Raw genomic sequence first — 24,473 nt, forward strand, 5'->3', positions numbered from 1 at the left:
GCTGGAGAAGCTTTCGTCCTGCGATGGACGTCAAAATAAGCTGATGATGATGATGATTATGTGACGACATCCATGCCAGCTTCACGGCATGTCATTCATGTTATGTCATGCATGCGTGTCATGCACGTTCTGATAGCTCGATTTACGTCGATTGCGGGGGGGGGGGGCGGAGGAGTAACGGCGTGGCCAAGTGGGGCACGCCGGGCACTTGTAACGCTCACTAACAGTAAATTTTTTGCTGCTATGGCAATGGCCGCGTACTTCCTCCTCCACGGTCAATTGGGACCCCCCCCCCCCCCTTCACACGCAAAAATTTTCTGGCTACGCCACTGTGGGGAGGGGGGTGTAAGATTGCTCTAGACCCCTCCCCCTAACTTGTCAACGGAAACGGGGGAGGGGAGGGCAGCTGCCGCCGGGCCGCAAACCTTAGGCAGCCAAATTACCGGCTGCATTTCCCTTTGGACGTGAATACTGCTCTAATGTCATTACACTGTAGGATTCGTGGCAGTTCGAGGGCATGCGACAATAAAAAAAAAAAAAAAAAAAAACATACAGCCATCAGCAAGGCTTAGCTTGAGCAGATCTTTGGGAGCTGGGCAAGACTCTCACAAAAAAAAAAAAAAAAGCTTGGCACCCCTCTAACATGCATTGTCAACTCTGGGTCACCGCTGACTGCACATTTCCGGTAAAAAAAAAATCACACAGGAACTCCTCTCGGATTTGTCTAAGTATGTGTAAGCATTGTGACTCTTCCTCATCTATACGCAGTCCATGTCGTTATTAATGTTATGAGACTTGATCCGACGACTATAAGCGACAGCGCTGCGGCGACACGAACTGCTGAGGTCGGCGGCGCCAGTGAATGGTGCAAGCAAAGTACTGCAGGTGGCGGGGCCAGGTGCGCTGGTGAAGTTCCGTTCGTTTTGAGCCGTTATCGCTCTTTAGCTCTTCTCATCCGCGTCGAACCATTATCAACCGTTCTCCGGCGGCGGCTGCTTGTGGCCCGGCCGCGCGAACCGTATCTTGAAAGCGAACAGCATTGTGGACAGAGTGTGCCCACTGCTGAAAACTTCGCGCGCTGTGTTCTCACCGTTTACTTCGCTTTGAAAACTGACGCGCGTACACCTATCTTGAAAGTGATCTGCGAAAAGCGCATAGTGCGGCATGAGCTGAAAGCTTCCTGTGTTCTCGCCGCTTCGGTCGCGTTGAAGCGAGAGCTAGCACGAAGGTGAATTCACTCGCTGCTGCGGGTTCTATTTTGAAAGATATCGTGCGGTACGGAATGACGGACGGATGGTTTTTCTTGTTGGGTAAGTATAGAATGCTTACGTTATAAAAAAAAAATCGCAGGGTTCGCGAATTTCGCGATAACAACCAACACGAACCTACTCCCCCTCCCCCCGCTGAGCGATGCCGTCTTGATCGCGCCCTCCCAACCACGGGAAAAGGGACACTACCTCTCTATCTCAGTTGAAGAAACGATGATGAAACGTTAACAACGACAAGAACGATATTTCCTAACGAGTTGTCTTATGGCCTCCGAGATTTGCGCGCGAAGCTGGCGCGCGCGAACCTGGGAGGCCATAATTGGCGGCTTAATAGCATAAAAAGACAAAAAGATAACGCCAAACGACACAGTTAAAAATTCAAACAACGTACGGATCTTAGCTATACTGTTTGGGGAAAAGAAATAAAAAAATAGACAGCCGTAACACACGCCACTAAAGCCACCACCGCCGGCATAACGCGGAACCAACAGTTGGCAACATTGCTTCGTCCGCTTCGTCTCCGCAACGAGAGCCGCCATCCTTTCGCGCCGGCCGTTTTGTCATAGTTCTGTTTTTCTGCAAGTCCGTGCATGCCGCTCATCGGTAGATGCACGGGTGCACGGCGTCGCATTGCGACCTGCGGCATTTTCTCGTGTTCGCGCAATCGGTGTGAAACATGTCGCATGTGAAATATTTGATAGAAGTGCCTCACGTCCAAGTCAAGCCGCCGTACGAGTGTATGGCTGTGTGCCCCGTTCTCGGAAGCGTCGACGGGTTTCCGGCATGCGGATTTCAGGTACGTACAAATGCGTTTCGCCCTCCTGTTGAGCTCCGGAGCGAAGCGTGCAATATTTCATGTGAAAGATGCAGTGACCGTCATCATGGTGTGAATTTCGAGCGGCAAACGAGAACTGTGGCACTTAGCGCATACCGCGGCTGCCAAGTCAGCGTGGAAATTGTTTTACGTTATCGTAATATGTTGCTGTCAGTCTAATCTGCCGCTTGTGGACAGCTAGCCCATTTACTTTTGCTTGTGGCAGCGATAGGTATATAAATGGAAGCGGTAATAATTTTCCAGAGCAGACAGTTGTTTCGCTCGATGTTTGGTCGTGTTCCATGGCGTTATGAAAGCTAGAAAACTAACTGGCTTGATCGTGCTTAGTTCCAACTCCAAAGGGCGTAACGTTGGCGCTGTATATGTTTGTTTTCCGTGCCGCGAGTACCACTTTCTTGCTTTTGTTGCATGAGAGTGGTAGCTGCTGCATGCCGTCTGGGCAGAATACAATAAAAGCTTATTTCCTCACTTTCATACGTATGCAATGTGACGTAACAAAATTTCCAGCGTTTTATTCGGAGCGTAAATATCCAGTATAGTTTAGGAAGAAACTCAACTTCTGTCTTAGCTTAGTAGGCGTGAAAAAAGTGAAACTTTCATTCCTTTTTGAATTGTTCGCCCAAACCGCACCGCCCGCAGATGCGTCATCGGGTAATTGACAGTAGCGTCGCTACGTGAGTTGTTTTATGCGCCAATATTGCCCGGTTAAGTATCCTGTTAATTTATGCCGACGCTCGTTCATCTTGATTTTAAGCGATTACTATCCCCGAGTACCGGACGATGCCAAACTTGTTGCGAGGTGTAGCAAACGCGGGAAATTCAAACTAGCGTGGCTGCAAGTTCCTGTTTTTACGTTTCTTGCATTCAAAGCCAACAGACACAGTATCACTGATTTATTTCCATTTCTGCTGTACTTGATCAATCTAATGTGACAACTGCATTTTCTCTTTAATGTTCTCCATTTACTGTGTATTCAGCTTGGCTGCCAGAAAATGCTTGAATTTTTTGCAGTAACGAAGTGACGAAATATTTCACTGACGGCCGTGCGTGAAACACGCAAGGTGACAAAACTGATAGCAAAATGATGAGATGTTTTTTTTATAGCGTTTGGACTCGACTTTTGGTGAGGATGTCGATCGACCTTGGGCCTGGTGACAGCACACCCGACATGGCCAAAGTGCAGCCTATCAGTTTAGTGCCCCCGAATGGACCATCAGCATCGGAAAATGAAGCAGAGCCAGGTAGGGGGAATTTTTATTTTGGAACAGAATACTGACAGCTGCCTCTTTTTTTAAGAACTAAATAACTTATTTACAAACCAATCCTTTCTCTTTGTGCAGCCTACATAGAATTGTTTTTTGCTTTTTATACAGATCTTCAGAAAGCAGTTCTTCTGAACCCTTTTTGCATGCACAAATGAATAAAGAGGAGTGCACTTTCTGAAGAAATTGGTGCATTGAAATGTGCGTTCGACACACAATGAGATGCAAAATAACCAACAACTTTAAAGCGGTAAAAAAAAACAAGTTTGAAACACGTTCTAATATCATAGCCCGCCTTGGCATACGGATCTAAATATAACAGCAACAGAGGTGCATGCAGAGAAGTGTTTGTAAATGTTTGCAAGATATGTACATTGTCTAAGAAATTGTTTTTATTTGCTCAGAGCTTCTTGGTGCCATGGCAGTGCAGTAAAAGCTCAAAATGATGCCCCTGCTCCTAATAAAGCAACTTTAGATTTTAAAATTAAATTATGGGCTTTTACATTCCAAAGTCACAACCTGAAGTTTTGGGAACCTGGCCTTCTTTAATGTACACCTGAATCTAAGTGCATAAGCGTTATTGCATTTTACCCCCATTGGAGGGCAGCTGCCATTGCCTAGATTGAAGCTGGGACCAGCATGACTCAGCAGCATGGCTTCAGAGTAAGTGGGCTATAACACCAGGTCAAAATGAGAAATACTGCTTAGAGCTAACAACTTCTTGGCTCACAAGCACTTTGCACTAAGTTAAAGGAGTATGGAGTACTGACAGCGACCGTTTATGTACCAATTTCTTTTTAGGCTGACTCCATTATTAAGGTGCGAAGCTTCAATTAGTCAAAACCAGCCTAAATTACAGAACCAGCTCAAAACACGCACCATATATAGCTGGATTTGGAAATGAAAATGGAGTCAATTCATGTCGCCGAAAATGGAGTCAATTCATGTCGCCGAAAATGGAGGTGGCAGTCACACTATTTCAAGCATTTTGCCTAAAACATAGTCAATTATAATTAATCAATTTCTAAAATGTTCTTTTTGAAAAGTTTTTTCAAGCATGAAAGGAGGAGCCAAATGGTGTTCAGGTGCACGAGTGGCTAGTTGCACAGCACTTGCATGTATTCACTGGCTTCTTTCAAGCTTGAAAAAAAAAATTGTTGCACCTATTGAACAGTAGAAAGCTGGATTGGGAATTTTTCAGGATGCTCTACAATTTTCACACTGACACTTTTGCTTTGAATATAATATTTGAGCAGTTAAATAATCGTTAATAACTAATTACCTAATTAGGAAAAATGCAAGAATTGGTTTCACTTCCTCAAAACGATGGCAAACGTCATTACATTGGTGCTGTCCAGCTACGTGGCACTTGTACATATTTAAAGCTTGCACGTGTCACACAGACCACCTGGTAATTACAAGGCATATATAGAAGTGGCTAAGTTGTGTGAGCCAGCCATGTGTAGCGAATCATGAGAAACAGCCATGTTTCTTTGACTTAAGGGCATGATAAGATTTACATGCTCGACACCTTGTATCAGTGTGTTCTAGGCCTGTTCGTAGTTTAGCTGCTACATAAACAATATTTCTCCACGTGTAAGCTCATATGCATCTTTCATGTACATTGCCTCGTGTGTCCAAAATAAACCATCCTCGCGCTTCCTTCATTAAGACTTCATCTGTTGCTGTGCTAAATTTTTAACATGCAACTGCACAAATTTTCATCTAGTTCTCATATTTCCTCGTTGTTTGGTGGCTTTATTTCTGAACAAGTTGTTTTCGTTAAACCCTGTTGCACACAGCAGTACACAGCATTTCTGCCTAGAGTGGGAATTGTTTTTTTTTTTTTCAGATTGACATTAATACACCTTGTCTGGGCAATGTAAGGCATTCTACATAACACGGCCCTGCAATAATGTTTTATATTGCATTCCAGCATCATGCAAAAGCTGTTTACTTACCAGATTAGAATATGTATAAGTGTTTGAAGTAACAGAACTGGAAGAAGCCAGCAGATAATGAGGCCAAGGAAAGCATAAAGGAACATGTTTTAAGTTTTTTATATGAAGTATAGAAATGATAAATTCTGGGTAAATGAAAGTGGATTAAAAGATATCCACCTGTGGGTGCGGAACGAACCCGTAACCTTCACATTACGCAAGTGATATACTAACCACTGTGGTACTACGGCCGCGTTTGAGCGTCGACAATCTGAGGGGCCATTGTGGACGGTTGAATGCTGCCTCGGTGGCACAGTGGTTAATGCATCGCATGCGTAATGCAAAGGCTGTAGGTTTGTTCTCCCCCCATGCCTGGTTGTTTTTTTACCATTTTCATTTCCCTTTATCATTTCTACATTTAAATAAAAATTACAAATAAGTTTCCACGTGCCTTTCCTGGCATCTTCCAGCTGTGATTCAGAAAAATTCAGTATCCTTTCTTCTCGTTTGGAAGAACAGGAGCTTCATTTGAAAAATAATGAATTCACCTTGTTCAGCATCTCAATGTGGTCTCAAATCTTATCACAGCATGTGTATTACTAAGTGAAGCTTTTGTAAAGATGATGATATAGCATGAGACCTAATTAGTAGCCTTTGTGTACAGATATATTACTAGTCTAATAAATAGGAGGATTTTAAGAAGCACTTCTAACACTGTCTGATCATGTGTTTAAAGAAGCTAATCTAGCATGATTTCGGGCATAACTGTTGCCCCTGAAGGATATTTGAATCATCTGCATTGGCATTGTTTTTAGAGAGCACCAATACTGCTTTGATTGAAGTAGCCTCTTGGAACATGAAGCATCGCTTCTTGCTGAGTCACGGAAATATCTGCATATCTGAGGTGCATGTGTCATATGCTCGAATGCTGTTTAAAGGCTGCTAATAAGAAAATTACTTCACTTGCCTTCCAGAGATTGCTTGAGTAGTCTATGCTACTCGATCATAACAATTTACCAGAGGGAACATTCATCACAGTTGGCTTTGCAATGTTTATGCAAAATACCACAAATGCCTACTAGACATGTGGCTGCACTAAAACTTGGAATTAATGACCAGTAAGATTTATAGGACAGAAAATCTTAGTTTATTACTCCGAAACAAAATGCCAGGCACTTCGGTTATTTCTGCCATAAGAGTTTCTTACAGTAATTACTAGAGGGAACTCTGGCGCTGCAGTCGTACCACCATGGGAATGGTGGGAAGCACATGGATTTGTCTGATATTCGAGCTTGTGAATTCAAACGTTCTTGTGGCTTCGTATATTATACGCTATATAAATCTTATTGTCGATTTCAGCGCAGTCTATACTCTTCGAAGTGCAGAAGACGGCGCCAACACGCACAATTGCTATTAATTGCAACGATTGAGCTTGTCCAGGTGGCCAAATTGAAAGGCGCCAAGCGTCTCAAGGCACTGGTATGCCCGCGATAAATTCATCAGGGCGTTGCACTCGCTTGTCGTTACATGCCTCCGTGGCTTAATGGTTTCAATATCAGACTTCTGTTCTAGAGTTCCTGTGTTTGAATCCGGTCATCGGACGATTTTAATGTTTATTTATTTATTACACAGTATTTGACAAAGCCGTTTGAAGCCAAACAGATGAAGTTTAGGCAAATCCATGTACTTCCTATAATTTCCATGCTGGTGAAGCCGTTCTTGTTTGATCTTCTGTAGACACTAATGTCAGAGTTCCCTCTAGTAATTATTGTATGAAACTCTGATTTCTGCACCTCGCTCGTGCAGAAGCGGCACCACACCCGTTGCGTAAACATGCACTACCTTTCGGCCAAGTGTGGGGAATGCTGTGAACTCGCCCTGTACAAAGCCTGCACTAAGTAAAACAAATCACAACGTGCAGTTGCTGCCACGTTGAACTGGTGTAATGAGTAGTGAAATGCAGCACCTCCTGAACTAGTTCAGAAAGTGCAGGTTAATCAAGTGGAGATTATATAGTAACAGAAGTTGAGTGATTCTGCTTTACATTCGCGAAATATACTTCATGATACTTTTCCATTTATTTCCTCAGTTATTAAGAATCCCTTTTGCATTGTTGGACGAAACTACAGAATGCCAACATATTTTCTAGCATTCACTGGTAGCAAACATGTAAAAACTTGTTCTAGTTTCTGGATTGCCGCTTTAACCATTAACCCCCAAGTTGATTCCGGAAAAATGTACCAAATTTTCCAAATTTTTTTACGTACTCAATTTTTGGGTGTCATTCTCATTCTAAAAATATATTACTTCATTGGTGTCTGGTTAGAAATAACACAAAAATAAGAGCTGCTCTTGAGGGCAGCTTTCCCTCAATGCCGACTGTAACTCATCTTTGACATAACAGCAGCATAACATCGGGTAGAAAGAGTGTGACTCGTCATTGGCGATATTGGTACTTCCTCCAGTCACTAGTACAGCTTGGGATCAAGGGTTAAAGGTTGCGACTTCGTTGCTGCCCAATTTTAATTCTGCAGCTGTTAAACTTGGGTGTAGCGTGTGTATGCGTGTGCATGCATTAAAATGACTTCACGCTAGAGCAAAGCAACTGTAGTGCAGAGAGGCATTAGTCATCTTTATATATTTGCTTTGTAAAGATGCGCTAAGTTTCTCTTTTGCAGTATAGACTTCGCGCTCTTTGGCCAAAGATGCCCTTGTGCTACTAAAACCTATCAATTAATTAGCTTTTTGCAGTAGCAGGTGCTTATTCCTTTTTCAGGATCGGTGTGTGTGTTTTAATTTGTTTTTCTTGAACTGTGCAATTCCCACTCACAGGACTTCATGTCATCTGAGGTGTTCCTTTTTCAGTCAAGAATGTTGAGGTTTTGTTTGTGAAACTCGATTTCTTGCCTCAAACGAGCTTGTACAAACTGACCAAGCTGATAATTCTACCTGCTTATACATGAAATATGTTGCGGTTATGAATCCTCATAATGAATGACACATAGCATAAACATTTTATCTATTAAAACAATTTAATGAAATTTTTCATGTCTTTTGTGTTCACTTCTCTACTCTCGTGTCCTGTCTACATGCCTCACCTCTTTTTTTGCATATTAAATATTATATAAACTTAACCATGCTTTTTTACCACAATGCAGGGGGAAAAGGTTCCGGTAACACCATGCATTGAGTATGGTGGCCCAGAAGTGTATGCAAGCAACCTCCTTCACGTGGACCAAGAACTACTCTGCAGTGTCTCGCAGACTTCAATGCGAAGCCCTCAACATTCTCGTCTCAGTGGAATGGCTGCTCATCTATCTGCGTGTCCATCACCAAGACGGCCAGTTGTAAAGCTCCTGTACCCGTTTAAGAAAGCTTAATGATTTTTTATTTAGTTTTCACGGTTGGCCGTAGAATCTTACCATTTTTGATGTTTCTAACATTTTTACCTGGCACAAAGTGGTGCAATAACTTTAAACCAGTGTAATGTATTTAAGTGATGCTCACTCTAATGTCTATCTGGTTTTGTTAGTGTTTAAGAAATTTCAATGTCTGATCAGGTAACAGCATTTGAATTTGTCATCGTGGCTCGTTTCAATGAGCTGCTAGGAAATAAGACGCAAAACTTATCACCCGCCAGTTGTAGCATTTTTTTTCATGACTACAGTATACACGTTTCAAAAGATGGAAAGTGGGGAAAAAAGCCTCAAGAACATAATCATCCTAGGATTGTCATGTCCTTACAACTCTGCAATGACTAATGCCTCATACATCTTGGGAGCACATTGGTCGCAATGCCTACAGGTATACTTGATAAGAGAATAGCTTGCACCCAGATTTGCCACACAGTTGATGGCTGATGGCTTTTGTTTGTCGACTTCATGTTGCTACTATGTATTCAATATTCATTTAGATGTAAAGGACACTACAGGCACTGAAGTACCAAATGGCACTTGTATTTCAGGGGACAAAGTGCCCAGCATACCTGTCACAAAACGTGTTCTAGGGGCTACCTTGCCTCTATAGGTAAATCGACACCAGATGCTCTGTGTATAGTGTAATCAGTGTACTTGTCTGGAGTGCTTGAAAGACGTGCTACGGGCTGTACTGGCACTGCCTGAAGATAATGCATGGTTCTAGAAAGCCTCCAGCTGAGCATCTGCCACCATACTGAAGGAACTGTACTAATTTATTGTGTTGATGTTGAAATTTAGGAGCTGCAATGAATAGTTGTAAATGTGGAAGCGTTGCCAAACTAAAGCACAAATTACACACCTCGACTCACACAATGCACTCTGAAAGTTTTGCTACATGGTATCTATGTTTGTAGCCTGACCTTATGGCACCTTTACGAGCAATGGCAGGTGATTGCAGCTGCTGAGGCTTTATCAACTGGCAAGTTGAAAAAAGAATGCTGTGCCACCAGTGTGGCTGCACATTCCAAGATGCAAGCTATCTTGAACCAGGTGTTCGGAAGACAGTACATGTGCAGCCAAAACATGGTGTTTGAGCCCTATAGGCAACTAGGGTTCACAACTGCCCACAAGTGTGCTGTCATAACAGAAAGTTGAGAACAAGCAGCATTTTTACCGGTGTTCGAAACATTAGTGCAAGTGATTCTTTCACCAAGGCTGGTAATCATGCATATGTAACGAGAACAGGGCATTTGTTACACACAAGGGGTCATGTGTCAAGTTTAATTAGATCAGTAATCTATGAGATGGATTTATAAAAAGTATACCTTTTGTTCCTCAGTGGTCTCTTGGAGAGATGACCATTTTCGGCAGTTTAGTTTTGACTTTTTATGTCTAGATTTGGTGTGCATATTTCAACTATAGCTAACAGTCAGTGCTCTGTCCTGCCCAGTTTTTATGTTGTCTTTGTGATATTTGCAATATTTTGTAGTTCAGCTGCAAAATATTGTCTATACTATTATATATTGTCTATGCAAGTATATGTCTTTACTATTACTAGTTTTCATGTTCAACTTTTGTGCAGTGCTCACTACTTATTACTAGCCATGTTTTGTTCACATGTGCTCTTGGATTGTTGCGCGAAGTGACACAGACACAGACTGCAAGCAGACAGGACGAGCGCTAACTTTCAGCTAACTATTATATATATATAGGTGATTGCAAAAAAACGCAGCATAACAACATGACAAGGTATGAAGACATCAGTTAAACATATCAGGCAGTAGGGAAGTCAAAAAAGGAAACAACAAAAAGACACTACTTCAGATTAACACACGTGTTGTGAAGATACTGAAATTCACATTCTAACAGACAAAGATGCATGGCTAACGCAAGTATCTCCTAATCTTTTAATGTGGAATGCCTCGATTATTTCCCGTGTGGTTTGACATTTGTGTCTCGAAAGAATTTTTGTGTCTTCAAACAAAGGTTTACAACCGCAATTGAAACAATGTGACGCTAGATGTGAAGCATTAGGATTGTAAAGTGAATGTGTTCTTTCTTTTAGTCTAATATTAATGCACCTGCCGCTCTGTACAATGTAAGTCTTCGCGCACTTGAGAGGAATCTTATAAAGTATACCAGTGTTACAAGGCACAAAAAGGGACACATGTCTAACGCCGCAATCATCTTTTCTGTTTAGCCACCCTGTTCAAGTTTCCTATTTATCATAGACACATGATAGACAACTTGCGGGGCCAAGAAAACTTCATTCAAGTCATATCTATTGGCCACGTTCCATAAACCATGGGATAATCTATGTACATAGGGCACCACAGCAAACTTTTTTTTCTGTTTTTCTTGTTTCTTAGCCTGGCCTTTTACCCATTTTAAAAGCTTTTCGCAGGTTAGTGATAATAAATGCACAGGATAACAGCCTTCTCGAGCCTATCTATTTGTTGTGAAAAACTGTTTCATATCGTGTCGACATGACTAGCTTATTCAGCTCTTAAGTTTGCCATTACTAATCATGTCCACACAATATGAAACAAAGTTTTTCACAACAAATAGATATAGAGGCATTCCACATTAAAAGATTGGGAGAGACTTGCGTTAGCCATGCATCTTTGTCTCTGTTAGGATGCGAATTTCAGTATCTTCACAACACGTGCGTTAAACTGAAGTAGTCTTTTTGATGTTTCCTTTTTTTACTTCCTGATATGTTTAACTGATGTCTTCATACCTTGTCATGTTCTTATGCTGCGGTTTTTTGCAGTCACCTATATATATATATATATATATATATATGTTCTTCGTTTCAATAAAAATTTAGTTGAGAGCGCTCATCCTGTCTGCTTCTAGTCTGTGTCCGTGTCACTTCGCGCTACAATCCAAGATCATGTTACTGTACCAACTCGCCCAACTTTCTATCCTTGTGTTAACATAGACACACTTGTTCTTACTTATGTGACCGGTTATTTTTGTACTTTATAATAAGATGCAGTGCTTTTCGAAGGAAAACGTGATAGTTCATAGTGAGGTTATTTAAAAAAAGCTGTTCTGCTTAAAATTTAATTGAGCAAGCCTGTGCCATTATTCGGTGCTTATGTCTTTGTATTGGTATGGTTTTACTCCTTCTCGTCCTTTTTAATTTTAAAATGTGCAAACATTATTATGTTACCATTTCCCTTTAATGAAATAATAAATACTTTTCTTCTGACATTTTGTCACAGATTTTACAATGATTTTGTTCAATTAGGTAACCTTATACCAGCTGATTGTTATTCTGGTAGCTTAACTTACAATGCCTGTGGGATATTCAAATCAAGCACATGGTGAAAAATAAACTAAATTATTGGGTATAAGCAGGTCACTGGCAGTAAGGGGAGGATACATATATTTCAGGAAATAGTGCATGCTTATATATTGAACAGCATGCACAGCTACACATGCTGTTTTGTTCGTAAATGCTGAAACATTATTCTAAGTGGAAGCGCTTTGTTGCACTTTGTTCTTTGGCTTTCAGTGCTACCTTTAAGTCACATATGTGAAAGTACTAGTAGAAGCATCCCATGGAGACAAAATACAACTTTGATGAATACAGGTATAAAATATGTGCTTAAAATGGCAAAAAACTGCTTGACAGGCAAACGTATGCCAATCCATGCATTGCGTGCGCCCTATTGCATTCAATATGAGCTACAACAAAGAGCTGTGGCGTCTTTCCCTCCTGGTCGAGCTGGTGTTGCGAAAATTTTTGACCAAGAAAAGTGGAGGTTTTTAATTTTTCTAACCATGCTTAACCATGCTTTTGGCTGTGTGCTGTTCCGCGGAGTGATAAGTACTGGTGCACCAAGGTGTGGGAGATCCTCTGTCCTTAGTGCAGCGCGCGTTGTTATTGCGCTCTGCATCCTGCTGGCAGTGTACTATCACTGCAGAGGAAGATTACGAAAAGCATAGGGTGTGTGCATTGCTGTGATCATGAAACTGAAATTTTTTGCCTGAAAGGGTCGCACGTTATGCTACCACATGATGGACCAGAAGCGCAATATGACGACGCCTCACAGATTCTGGCTCATACTGAACAAGGTAGTACCATAGCTAAGGCTAGGCAGCATTCACAACAGCTAGTCTGCCCATTAACTACATGGCTGTAGTGAACGCTAAAATACTTGCAGGGATAACACCCTTTTGGAAGGGTATTGTCCATGCTACACCCATATTGAAAGGGTGGTGTCTGTGTTACACCCCATATAGAAAGGGTGTTGTTTGTTTTACACCCATAGGCAAGGTGACGTCATATTAACACCCCTTCTGTTGTGGGGTGTTAGTTTGCACCGCTTTGCTTGGGGTGTAGCAATACACCCAAAAAGGGTGTCACCCATGGGACAAGTCATTTACACCCTTAAGGGTGTTAAAATTTTTAGAGTGTACGTTCGCATGTGAAAGTTTTCGTGATTTTATCACTGGCTTCGACGTAATCGTTGAAACGGACCATCGACCACTTATAACCATTGCTCAGAAGAACCTGTCAGACATGCCTCCTCGCCTGCAGCGCTTCTTTCTGCGCCTCATGCCGTTCAACATTTCTTTGCAGTACGTCCCCGGAAAAGACCTTGCTCGGGCCGATGCTCTTTCAAGAATCAGATGCGACAGCAATGAGCGGCCTGAGAGTGAGCTAGAAGATGTGGTCATCCATGCAGTGGCTGTCCTCTCCACGCTCGTCAATGCCACAACAGCCAAGAGGATAGCGAAAGAAACTAGTGAAGACGAGGAGCTAAGGCAAGTAATCGAAGCGCTTCGGGGTGGCGGCAGCGTAATAGGACAGCTAGCTCCCTTTGAAGCAGAGCTATCATGTGTAGAAGGCATACTGTTGCATGGTTCTAGAGTCATCATTCCGATGTCCCTGCGAAAAGAAATGCTGCAGCGCCTGCATGAGGGTCACTTGGGTGTCGAAAAATGCAAGGCAGTGGCGAAGGTGCTGATGTATTGGCCTGGTATGGCGGCAGAAATAACCGAGCAGGCGTCTATGTGCCCAACCTGCCGCCGTTTTGCTTACAGGAAACCAAGTGAACCGTTGATGCAAAGAAATTGTCCCGCATTACCATGGGCTAGGGTCGGCATGGACTTGTTTGATCATGCTGAAAAGAGCTACCTTGCCTATTCTAACTACCCCGAAGTAGAGCCGCTTCCTCAGACTACCAGCCATTGTGTAACAGAAAAGCTCGTCATGATATTTGCACGCCACGGCATTCCGCTTGAAGTATGTACGGACGGCGGCCACAGTTTTCGTCGCAGGAATTTCAGGCTTTTGCAAGACAGTGTGAATTTAACCACGTTACTTCTAGCCCCGGTTTTCCACGCTCAAACGGATTGGCAGAGAAAGGAGTGAACGTGGTAAAACGTCTCCTCAAGAAGGCGGCATATCCGAATGAAGACTTTTGGATCGGCCTCCTCAATTACAGGACAGCACCACTCGAAGGCGGAAAAGTCCCATGCCAGCTTCTCATGGGCAGGAGGTTGAGAGGAAGGCTACCTGACTTCGCAGACCATAGGGCACCAGAGGTCAAAAAGCACACGCAAGCCCACCCTCAGAGGCGTCCACTTCAAGAGTTGGGCGAACGTGATACCGTTAGGCTGCTGGACAAGACCGGGTGGAACACGAAGGCGGTCGTAGAAAAAGCCGTTGCCCCTCGCTCACACATGGTCCGTACGGAAGACGGGGGTAAGCTTCGTAACATCTACTCCAAACAAACGAAGAGTTCCAGCCGTCACTGCAAACCATTCCTGACTGTACGGAAGACAGTGCTGACGTCTGTGCTTCTCTACCAGGCCTCGTGGCACCACCGGAGTCGCAAGGCAACTGGAGCCCCACGTGTGAAGATCTAATCTCCGCTGCCCACACACCTCAAGGGATCCCTGCGGCAGGGCAACAAAGTCCTCTGCCAAACACGAATGTCGAACTCGGCGACGCTGGGCTTCGCCGGAGCACTCGGTTAAGAAAACAGCCCACTCGCTTCGCATATGAAAAAGACTTTCAACAAGTTGCTTAATTCAATCAGAACTGTATTATGTTGCTTGTTTAATTCTGTTGTTAGAGGGAGAAAGATGTATCGGGCCTGGCAACCAGGGTCCTCAAGGTTTGCAACCATGGTGTGTAAGCCTGTCTTCCGGTAGGCTGATATAAAAGCGCAAGCGTCCAAGAAAGCAATCGTTACTCTTCACCTCAAGCTCGACAGTTGTTGGCGTCGGCATGCTACCTTGATCGACACAAGACCAGAATTGTTTTATTTAAGCCACTATTGTCAGCGGAAGATGAAAAGACTAGTAAGGAGAGAATAAATTCCAGAATCGGTAATTATTATTTCTGGCATAAACGAATCAGTGCGAGTCATGGTTGCTAACGGTTCCAAATATTCACACGTGAATACCGATGAAAATGTTTCGTTCAGTAGTTGAGAACAATACGTCTTAGTTATCGCTGCGCCGTCATGATCAGTAAGGATGATGTGAGAATTATGCTTCGGTATAATGACACGCGAAAAGCGCCTAGAGTTAGTTGTTAACGTCGATGACAGGTCCCGTTTACAGAATTGTGTGCGCGTGGCTTTGAGTAAACTTTGGTATTTTTTGTCACATGCTTTGTACCGACGCCAAGATTCAGATTTATTTCTGGCAGCTTATCTGAATAATCCTTTTCTTGTTATTGAGGCCACGAAGGTTTGCGAAAACCAAGGAGCAGTGTTATCAGATTTTATGGAAATGATCGGGATGTATTTATCTGAGATTAGTGAGTGTGTTTTTTAGTAGTAACCAGTTTTCTTCTACTGTCCGCGCCAATTATTCTCTCAGAAAGTTGACATTAAAAAGCGATAGTTCATTGTTAATACGATCAAAGTTAGCTCTTTTGTAACACCCAATCTGCTTGCTGATAATTTGTCTTTTGATAGGTGAAGGAACGAAGCGACCGGTTAAAACATGATGGGATAGAGCACTAATATGAGTTATTTCAGAACATATATCTGGATTGTTCGTCAGGATCAAATCAAGATTATTAGAAGAGTGCGCAGAACATCGTGTCGGGCTTAAAATTAACTGGGTTAGACTAAAATCGAGACAACACTGCAGGAACGCATGGGACTCTGACTGTGTGCTATATGTTGATTGTGTGGACCATGCTATGTATGGGAAATTAGTCACCACAAACGATTATATTACAATGTGGAAACCGATGAGTAACTTCGATAAAGATGCGATGAAATTCTGCTGCGAAGCCATGAGTGTGGTCCGGTGGGCGATAAAAGACCAACAATTGCGTCACTTGATCTCAATTTAAAACAAGCTACTACGCGTTCTAGGAAAGTGCTAATAACCACGGGTACTACAATATACTGTCAGTTAATTGCAAGGAGGACACCACCACCTCGGTGATTTTTCCTGTCGCAACGAAAGATCTTAAAATCAGTTTCACAAACGAATATATTTTCATTAGGAATACCATCGTTCAACCAAGTTTCAGTTAATGCTTTTACACTTGCCAATTTTGAGTCGATTAGAGAAGATAGTGCGACATTTTTAGAACTAACGCTTCCAACTCGCCGAATTCACCCACGACATTGTGCTCATCATGGACAGGAACCTGCAGATCGACGCCGTTTTCTTAGATTACTCAAAAGCTTTTGACAAGGTGCCTCAGAAGCTCCTACTGCAAAAAATATCTAGAGTTAGAATTTGCAATATCTTACTCAGATGGATTGAACAATTCCTATCCGGGCGCACACAATACACTTCCACAAACAATCACCGCTCACCTCTTACAGATGTGACTTCGGGCGTTCCTCAGGGCTCTTGCCTGTCCCCTTTATTATTTATAATCTATGTGAACGACTTGCCTACTAGCATATATTGTAAACTACGACTTTTCTCAGACGACTGCGTAGTTTACAACACTGTTAACTCCTCTGACGATGTTCTTTGCCTGCAGCATGACCTCGATGCCATGTCGTCATGGTACGAAAAATGGCACATGTCTCTCTACCTATCGAAATGCAAATAGATGTCTTTTACGCGAAAGCGCAGTCCGTTTCAGTCCACTTATCGCATTAGCTCTGTCAACATCAGCGCCACTTCATCTTACCTGGGTCTTATTTTGACGTCATTAATCTCTGGGATAACGCATATCGAAACAATACGTCGCAAAGCTGCGCGTTCACTCGGGTATCTACAAAGAAATTTAAAGAAGGCATCCCCAGAAGTAAAGAAGGTGGCGTACGTGACATTTGTCCGTCCACAGCTCGAACTTGCTTCCGCTGTCTCGCATCCATCTCAAGACTACCTAGCTGTATCATTGGAATCCGTTCAAAACCGAGCCACCCGCTTGATCACTTCACATTATTCACGGTACACTAGTGTCACTTCTTTGAAGCAAACAATAGGTCTTCCAACACTGAAGTCATGCCGCATCATATCGCATCTTTGTTTGCTGTACTGTTTTTTTTTTACAATCCACGCTCAAGCCACCACCTTCTTAAACCACCACTGCGAATTTCCTGTCGCATAAGTCGCAGCTCTGCCATAGCACGTTTACCCGACCTATCGTTTACTGGAATGCGCTCCCTGACAACCTCGTTACCTGTACTGACCGCAAAAAATTTCGTGAATACCTAACAAAGCACTTTGAATAATTTTCTGTTCCCAGTGTACATTGTTCATGAGCCCATCATAAGCCACTCGGCATAGACTACCGTTGTCAACACTTCCACGTAGTCTTTTCTTTTTTTTTCCGAATGTATTGTCGTGCTACTCCTTTAAACTCGAAATTTTTCTTTGATTTGCTAAGAGATTTATTAGCAACGGGCGCGAACGGATAGCCGTCACAAGCGTTCGGCGAAAGACAGCAACCACGAGCTCATGCCGGTAGCGATGGTGCTGTGACGCAGGCAGGCTACTCTTCTTCGTTACCATCGCCCTCCGCAGAAAAAGCCGCCATCCTGGCGGCTTAAGGCGAAGAGACCACTATTGGGTCGTAGTACGGCTTAATGCGAGAGACGCGGACAAGTTCGCGGCCGCGATGGCGTAGGTCCGTCGATGGCGTGAGGGGCTCTATGATGTAATTGACGGAGGACGTTTGCTCCAGAACGCGGTAGGGTCCTAGGTACTCTGCGACAACTTTTGAGGAGAGGCCGGGTACAGTAGCGGGTACCCGAAGCCATACGAGAGAGCCAGGCAAAAAAGTTGGTGCAGAACGGCCGGCAGGTTGACGGGATTGCTGCTACCACTGGTACTCGGTGGAAAATGAGCGGGCAAGCTGGCGGCATTCCTCGGCATGACGAGCAGCTTCAGATAGCGGAGTACTTTCGTACGCGTCAGGTGTATATGACAGAATGGTATCGAGCGTAGTAGAAGGTTCTCGTCCGTATAGGAGAAAGTAAGGGGAAAAACCAGTAGTTGCTTGGGCCGCAGTATTGTACGCATACGTCACGAAAGGGAGAACTTGGTCCCAGTTTGAATGATCAGAGGCGACGTATATAGAGAGCATATCGCCAAGAGTACGGTTCAAGCGCTCGGTCATGCCGTTAGTTTGCGGATGGTACGCTGTACTGGTGCGGTGAACGATTCGGCATTCGTCGAGTAGTGCCTTCAAAGCATCGGAAAGAAAGGCGCGGCCTCTATCGCTCAGAAGTTCGCGAGGAGCACCGTGGCGAAGAACCAAATGTCGTAACAGAAACGATGCAACGTCGCGGGCGGTGGCAGTCGGTAGAGCAGCTGTTTCAGTATAGCGGGTCAAGTGATCCACTGCAACAATAATCCAGCGGTTGCCTGCTGGAGTGGAGGTTAGCGGTCCGTATATGTCTATACCAACACGATCAAATGGCCGACTAGGGTAGGGAAGGGGTTGTGACGGGTAGACTTATCCGGGAGGTAATTTTCAGCGTTGGTACTGAGCACAGGACCGAATGAACTTTCTGACGTAGTTATACATGCCGCGCCAATAAAATCGAACGCGTAGTCGAGCACAGGTCTTGAAGAGGCCGGCATGTGCGCACTGAGGGTCTGCGTGGAAAGTGTCGCAGATAAGGTCACGGAGGTGGCGGGGTATCACGAGAAGCCACTTGCGACCGTCAGAGAGGTAATTACGACGATAAAGAAGGCCTTCGCGAATGCAGAAGTGGGTAGCCTGGCGGCGAAGAGCGCGAGATGGTGAAGAGGTGGATGGATCAGAAAGGATGCTGATGAGAGCACTGATCCAGGGATCCTTGCGCTGCTCCGACGGCATGTTGCGCAGTGCATGAGATGGAACTGTGGGCTCAAGGGCGGATAGGCAAGCGCAGTCAGCGGAGGCCGGTGAGCGAGAAAGGGCGTCAGCGTTAGTGTGTTTGCGGCCGGAACGGTAGAGAATGTCGTACTCATGTAGCTTAAGGGCACATTCACACCGGCGACTGACAGTGGTCGCGCGACCAAGTTGGTCGCAAAGCGACCAGTAGCAAATGGTCGCAAACGGTCGCCTTTCTTGAAAAGCGACCATTTTGGGCCAGTCGTTCTTTGCGCGATTTTTCAGTCGCGCGACCGTGGTCGCAAAACTGATAAACCAATCAGCGGCGCACCGGAAGTGATCTTTCGTGTGTCTACATCCGGCCTCCTCCGGCGTCGCGTTCAAATTCCGCGTAGATTCCGAGAGTTCTCGCTGAGAACGATAATCTCCGGGATTGTGACTTGCGGGTCGCGCTCAGCCGGTCTTGCCGGTGTGAACATCAGTCGCCTTCGGTCGCTTTTAGATTGCGAGTCGCAAATGGTCGCGCGACCTCCTCAAGTCGCCGGTGTGAATGTGCCCTAAGGGCCCAGCGAGTAAGTCGGCCAGATGGGTCCTTAAGGGTAGACAGCCAACAAAGGGCGTGATGGTCAGTGACGACATCGAAAGGGTGACCATACAAATAAGGACGGAATTTTCCAAGGGCCCAAATAATGGCTAAACACTCTTTCTCTGTAACAGAGTAATTAGCCTCGGCCTTTGTCAGAGTTCGGCTCGCGTAGGCAACGACATATTCATCAAACCCCGCTTTTCGTTGCGCGAATACGGCGCCAAGTCCGACGCCGCTGGCATCCGTGTGGACCTCTGTGGGCGCTGCAGGATCGAAGTGGCGGAGGATAGGTGGCGAGGTTAGCAGGCGGCGTAATTTCGTGAAGGCGTCATCACAAGCGGGCGACCAAGCGGAAAGTTCTTTGTCGCCACTTAGAAGGGCTGTCAGGGGTGCACTTATGGAAGCGAAATTTCGAATGAAACGTCGGAAGTATGAGCATAAACCAAGGAAACTTTGAAGCTCCTTTAACTTCTTTGGTTGCGGAAAGTCGGTGACAGTGCGGAGCTTGGCTGGATCCGGAAGGACGCCGTCTCGCGATACAACATGGCCAAGAATAGTGAGCTTTCGAGCGCCGAAACGACATTTTTTTAAGTTAAGTTGAAGTCCCGCGTCAGTAAGGCATTTCAGAACTTGCTCTAGACGGCTGAGATGGGTTCGGAAATGAGCGGAAAAGACAACTACGTCATCCAGGTAGCATAAACATGTGTTCCATTTGAGGCCGCGTAAAATTTTATCCATCATTCTCTCAAAAGTGGCTGGAGCGTTACACAGGCCGAAAGGCATTACGATGAATTCGTACAATCCGTCAGGTGTTACAAATGCTGTTTTAGGTCGATCAGATGGTGCCAAGGGGACTTGCCAGTATTCGGAACGTAAATCCAGCGAAGAAAAGAACTCAGCTCCCTGCAAACAGTCGAGGGCGTCGTCGATGCGCGGTAACGGGTAAACGTCCTTGCGCGTTATCTTGTTCAGACGTCGGTAGTCGACGCAGAATCGAATAGAGCTATCCTTTTTCTTAACGAGGACGACCGGTGATGCGCAGGGACTGTTGGAAGGCTGCACAACGCCACGCTTGAGTATGTCAGCAACCTGGTGGTCAATGACACGGCGCTCAGAGGCGGATACTCGGTAAGGGCGCTGCCGTAAAGGTGCATGACTCCCGGTATCTATCTGGTGAAAAACGGTCGATGTGCGGCTCAAACCGGAAGCATGGCTGTCGAAAAAAGCGCTGAACCTCTGCAGGAGAGCAATAAGCTGGCTTCGTTCAGAAGATGACGTGCCATCGTCGATGGAGCAGTGGAAAGCGTCGAGGAGTAACTGATCAACCGCAGAGTCACAAGTAAGTGCGCCAAGGCCCGCAGAAGTAGAGACGGCAGGAGCGTCAAAGATGCAAAAGCGATGGTGCTGTGGCGCAGGCAGGCTACTCTTCTTCGTTACAGATTGTTTAGTCATAAAAAATCAGCAATGTCTCTTTTTTTTCGTTGTTTTGTACGTAACCACTCTTACAAGTGTTTGTATTGCCCCCCTCCCCCTTTTTTAATGCCTTCGGGCCTTCAAGGTGATAATAAATGAAATGAAATGTTAGTGTATAAAGAGCAACAACCGTCCTCTGTACTAATTGTACTATTTGTTAATGTTTGTGGAAGCTTAGGCGAAGTTGAAAGGTTGGCGCCGTGTCAAACGAGCTTCGCACAATTTGATTGAGTGTCCCATACGTACACTTCCTTGTTAATTTTTAGTTTGTTAAAGACAAGGCTTACAAGGTCTTTTTCTTTCTTTATGGTCTTTGAGAACTGCCATAATTTACGTCTTCTATCGTGAACCGCCTCGGAGTAATCACGAGAAATGCCAAAGTCAGTATCTTTCAGCTTATAGCGATTACTAAGCACTGTTCCGATTTCTTATCCATTGAAAAACTTCACAATAATTGGTCGAGTGCGTTCATTTGAAAACAGTCCAAGGCGATACGCACGTGCGATTGAAGCTGTAGATACTCCTAGTTGGTCTTTGGAGAAATTTGTTGCTATTTGCTCGGACGTTTCCCAGTCTTCCGAATCACCCGTATCTTGCATGCCATAAAAGACAAGATTAGAGCGCCTTGAGCGGTTTTCCAAATCGTCTATTTTGTCGTGCATCATTAATATATCTTATACCCCTGTCACACTGGGTGTTTTAATGTCATTCGAACCGAATGGCATTAGCATCGAATGACATTATCCGGTTGCTACACAGCGATATTTAATGCCATTAGCACCGAATGACTTCCGCAATCGAATGAGTTCGAGAAACTCATTCGGCTTCGCACTCGGAGCGAATGTGTACTCTCAACCCCAGAAACTAAGCAAAGCAGGACACAGTATTTGCAAATTAAAAACCGTACTCATATAGAAATAATAACGTTTGCGTGTTTTAATGGTTTTGTTACTTTAATAAAGAGACAAAATATGTGCGGCCGGCTGTGGCTACTCTCCAGCTCAGCAGCGTCTGGCCGCCGCCCATGCCGCCGCCACTCTGCTCGTCGGCCATAGAACGTCTAATCGCTTCCTCCGATTATTACGCCTTCTCGTAATGCAAAGTACGCAGCAACTAATCGCTTCACCTACTGCAACTTAGCGTCGTCGTCCAGCATCGTCATGTCAGCCGTTTTGTTTGTTTTCAATTTATCGGCTACTCAGGTGGCTAAGCCTTGTTTTGGCTTATAGTGGCCACATGGTCTCAATTAGAACAACTTTTTTTTATAGGCATTACTAAAACATTTTTTTTTTTTCAGTGAAGTGACGTCCCAAAAATACATTTAAATATATGGATTGCTTATGCAAGCACTTTATACCTACCTTGTTCTACTTTCGGTGCCACGTATTTTTCGGAATTATCGCCATTGATATCGCCACCGAATGACATTAATTTTTCGAGTGTAGCACCTCCGCGGGCAAATGACATTCGTTGCACCGAATGCCATTCGATTCGAATGACATTAAAACGCCCAGTGTGACAGGGGTATTAATCGCTGCTGCTGCAAGACTGAGGCGACACTCCTGATGCAAATTTTGATTCTAAATCCTGGATATGATTTTGCATTTTTGTTAGATTAACGTATTGGCTTGAGATTGGTCTCTCTGACGAAAGTGACTCAAGTTTACCTTCAACTTCGCGTAGGCGTTTGGTCAGCAATTCAAGATCATTTTTTAGTCCAATGTGTACGTGTAACACTTTGTTCACTGATTCCAACAAGTTACAATTACTTGCTTCCAAGCGTTGTACGGCATTGAATAACATGTCAAGTTTTTCTCCTTGCGCTTTCGTCATGGAACCCGGATTCGCTTCAATTTCTCCACTTAGCAGTAACAGGCGCCAAAGATGCAGTGCTGCACGCGCAAACCGCTTCATACCGTTGGACGTATCAGGGGGCCACGACACCGCAATGAGACAAGGATTGTTGCTACGGTAACATGAAGCTTCAATGTAACTAAGCTGTACGAGTGCAAACTGTGAGCGCAACATTCCAACTGTGGTGGCGTGGCCCGATGTGTGGAAGAAGGGTGCGTGGTTATATTCAGGCAGGTCAGCTGACGTGGTTGCGAGTTGCCAGCCGAGTGGATGAATATCAATTAGGTTTGGCGGCAGGATATCCGGTGGATCCCGGCCGCCATTTGGAGAAAATGGCTCCCTGCTTGAGAACTGGTTGTGGTGGCACCATTCGCTCGGCCGAGGCCCAGCCAGTGGTGCCGGTGACGTGGAACAGGAATGGCCAAACATCGCCACGAACAGAACCTGTACGAGTGCAAACTGTGAGCGCAACATTCCAACTTCAGTGGCGTGGCCAACTTAACTTCTGTCTTCTTCTTTTACGTTGTGCAGACGTGCCAAAATTGAATCAGCCACTCGCCGAAGCTTCCACTTTATCTAGATTTATCGGCCGTATAAACTTGGAAACATTGTTTACTAAGTGAATGAACATGTATGATGTCAGCGCGTACAACAAAAGATGAACACATCAAACTCAATAAGCGCGCACACTCGTCAAAACGCTGGTATAAGCAAGCGCCGCAGCAGCAGCGAATGAAGTCACCTTCGTACAGTCTATCGTTCCAACGCAAGAGTGGCGAGCAAAATTACAGGGTCTCTTAAGATCTCTTTTAAGAGGTGAATGGCGAAAGCCTCCTCTTCCTCCTCTTATCATTTGCCTCTTCTCTTTCTCTTCTTTCTTTTAGTCATTACTGCTCAATACTAAGCAGATTTAGTCATTTGTAATCAATTGTGGTCATTACAAGCCGTCGTTAGAAGTGTTCGTCACATGATAGTCGTAAATAGTCATTACAAGTCATTTAAGTCATTATTAGTCATTACTTGTAATTACTAAGCATTTTTAGTTTTTTGTAATCTATTGTATTCGTTAAAAGTTGTTGTTAGATATATTGGTCATGTCGTAGTCATTATGAGTTATTACTGCTCACTAGTAAGCATCTTTAGTCCTTGGTAAGTAATTGTAGTAATTACAAGCCGTCGTTAGATATATTGGTAATTTGGCAGTCATTAGTAGCCATTACTACTAAGAAGTGTTCGCCAAAACTTATAAAAGTGAAATTGAGAGCAGAGTTGTAAGAGTGTGCAAGTCTCTTAATCTCGATAGACTAGCTATTACCGAAGCGCTACATCAGTAGCGCTTCGGGCGCCGCGCTAAGTGTTTTCTTTGCTGCGAAGACACACAAGCCCGGCATTCCATTCGGGACAATAGTTAGCGATCGTGGAACGTGGCAGGTTCAAGTTAGCCGCTTCATCTTAAAGAATATGAAGGCGCTTGTTATATCCGACCCCTTTTTTACGAAAAGCTCTGACGAGGTTGTTGATTTTCTAAGGCCTAATCAGGACATAGGTCCGGCTTTTTCGGTTGATGTA

The 24,473-nt window shown here is 44.4% G+C and overlaps 1 protein-coding gene and 1 long non-coding RNA gene across 2 annotated transcripts in view; one reads left to right on the top strand and one right to left on the bottom strand.

The window, feature by feature from the left end:
- The window catches only part of LOC126520647 (acidic phospholipase A2 PA4-like), a 198,934-nt gene that overhangs the window by 23,987 nt on the left and 150,474 nt on the right, over positions 1-24,473 (bottom strand). The window lies entirely within an intron of this gene.
- LOC140216676 (uncharacterized) lies at positions 1,601-11,940 on the top strand. Its single transcript, XR_011893252.1, has 3 exons — positions 1,601-2,064; positions 3,208-3,344; positions 8,464-11,940. It is a non-coding gene; the product is annotated as an uncharacterized lncRNA (long non-coding RNA).

The sequence above is a fragment of the Dermacentor andersoni genome, chromosome 3 (assembly GCF_023375885.2).
Source record: "Dermacentor andersoni chromosome 3, qqDerAnde1_hic_scaffold, whole genome shotgun sequence".
Lineage (NCBI taxonomy): Eukaryota > Metazoa > Arthropoda > Arachnida > Ixodida > Ixodidae > Dermacentor > Dermacentor andersoni.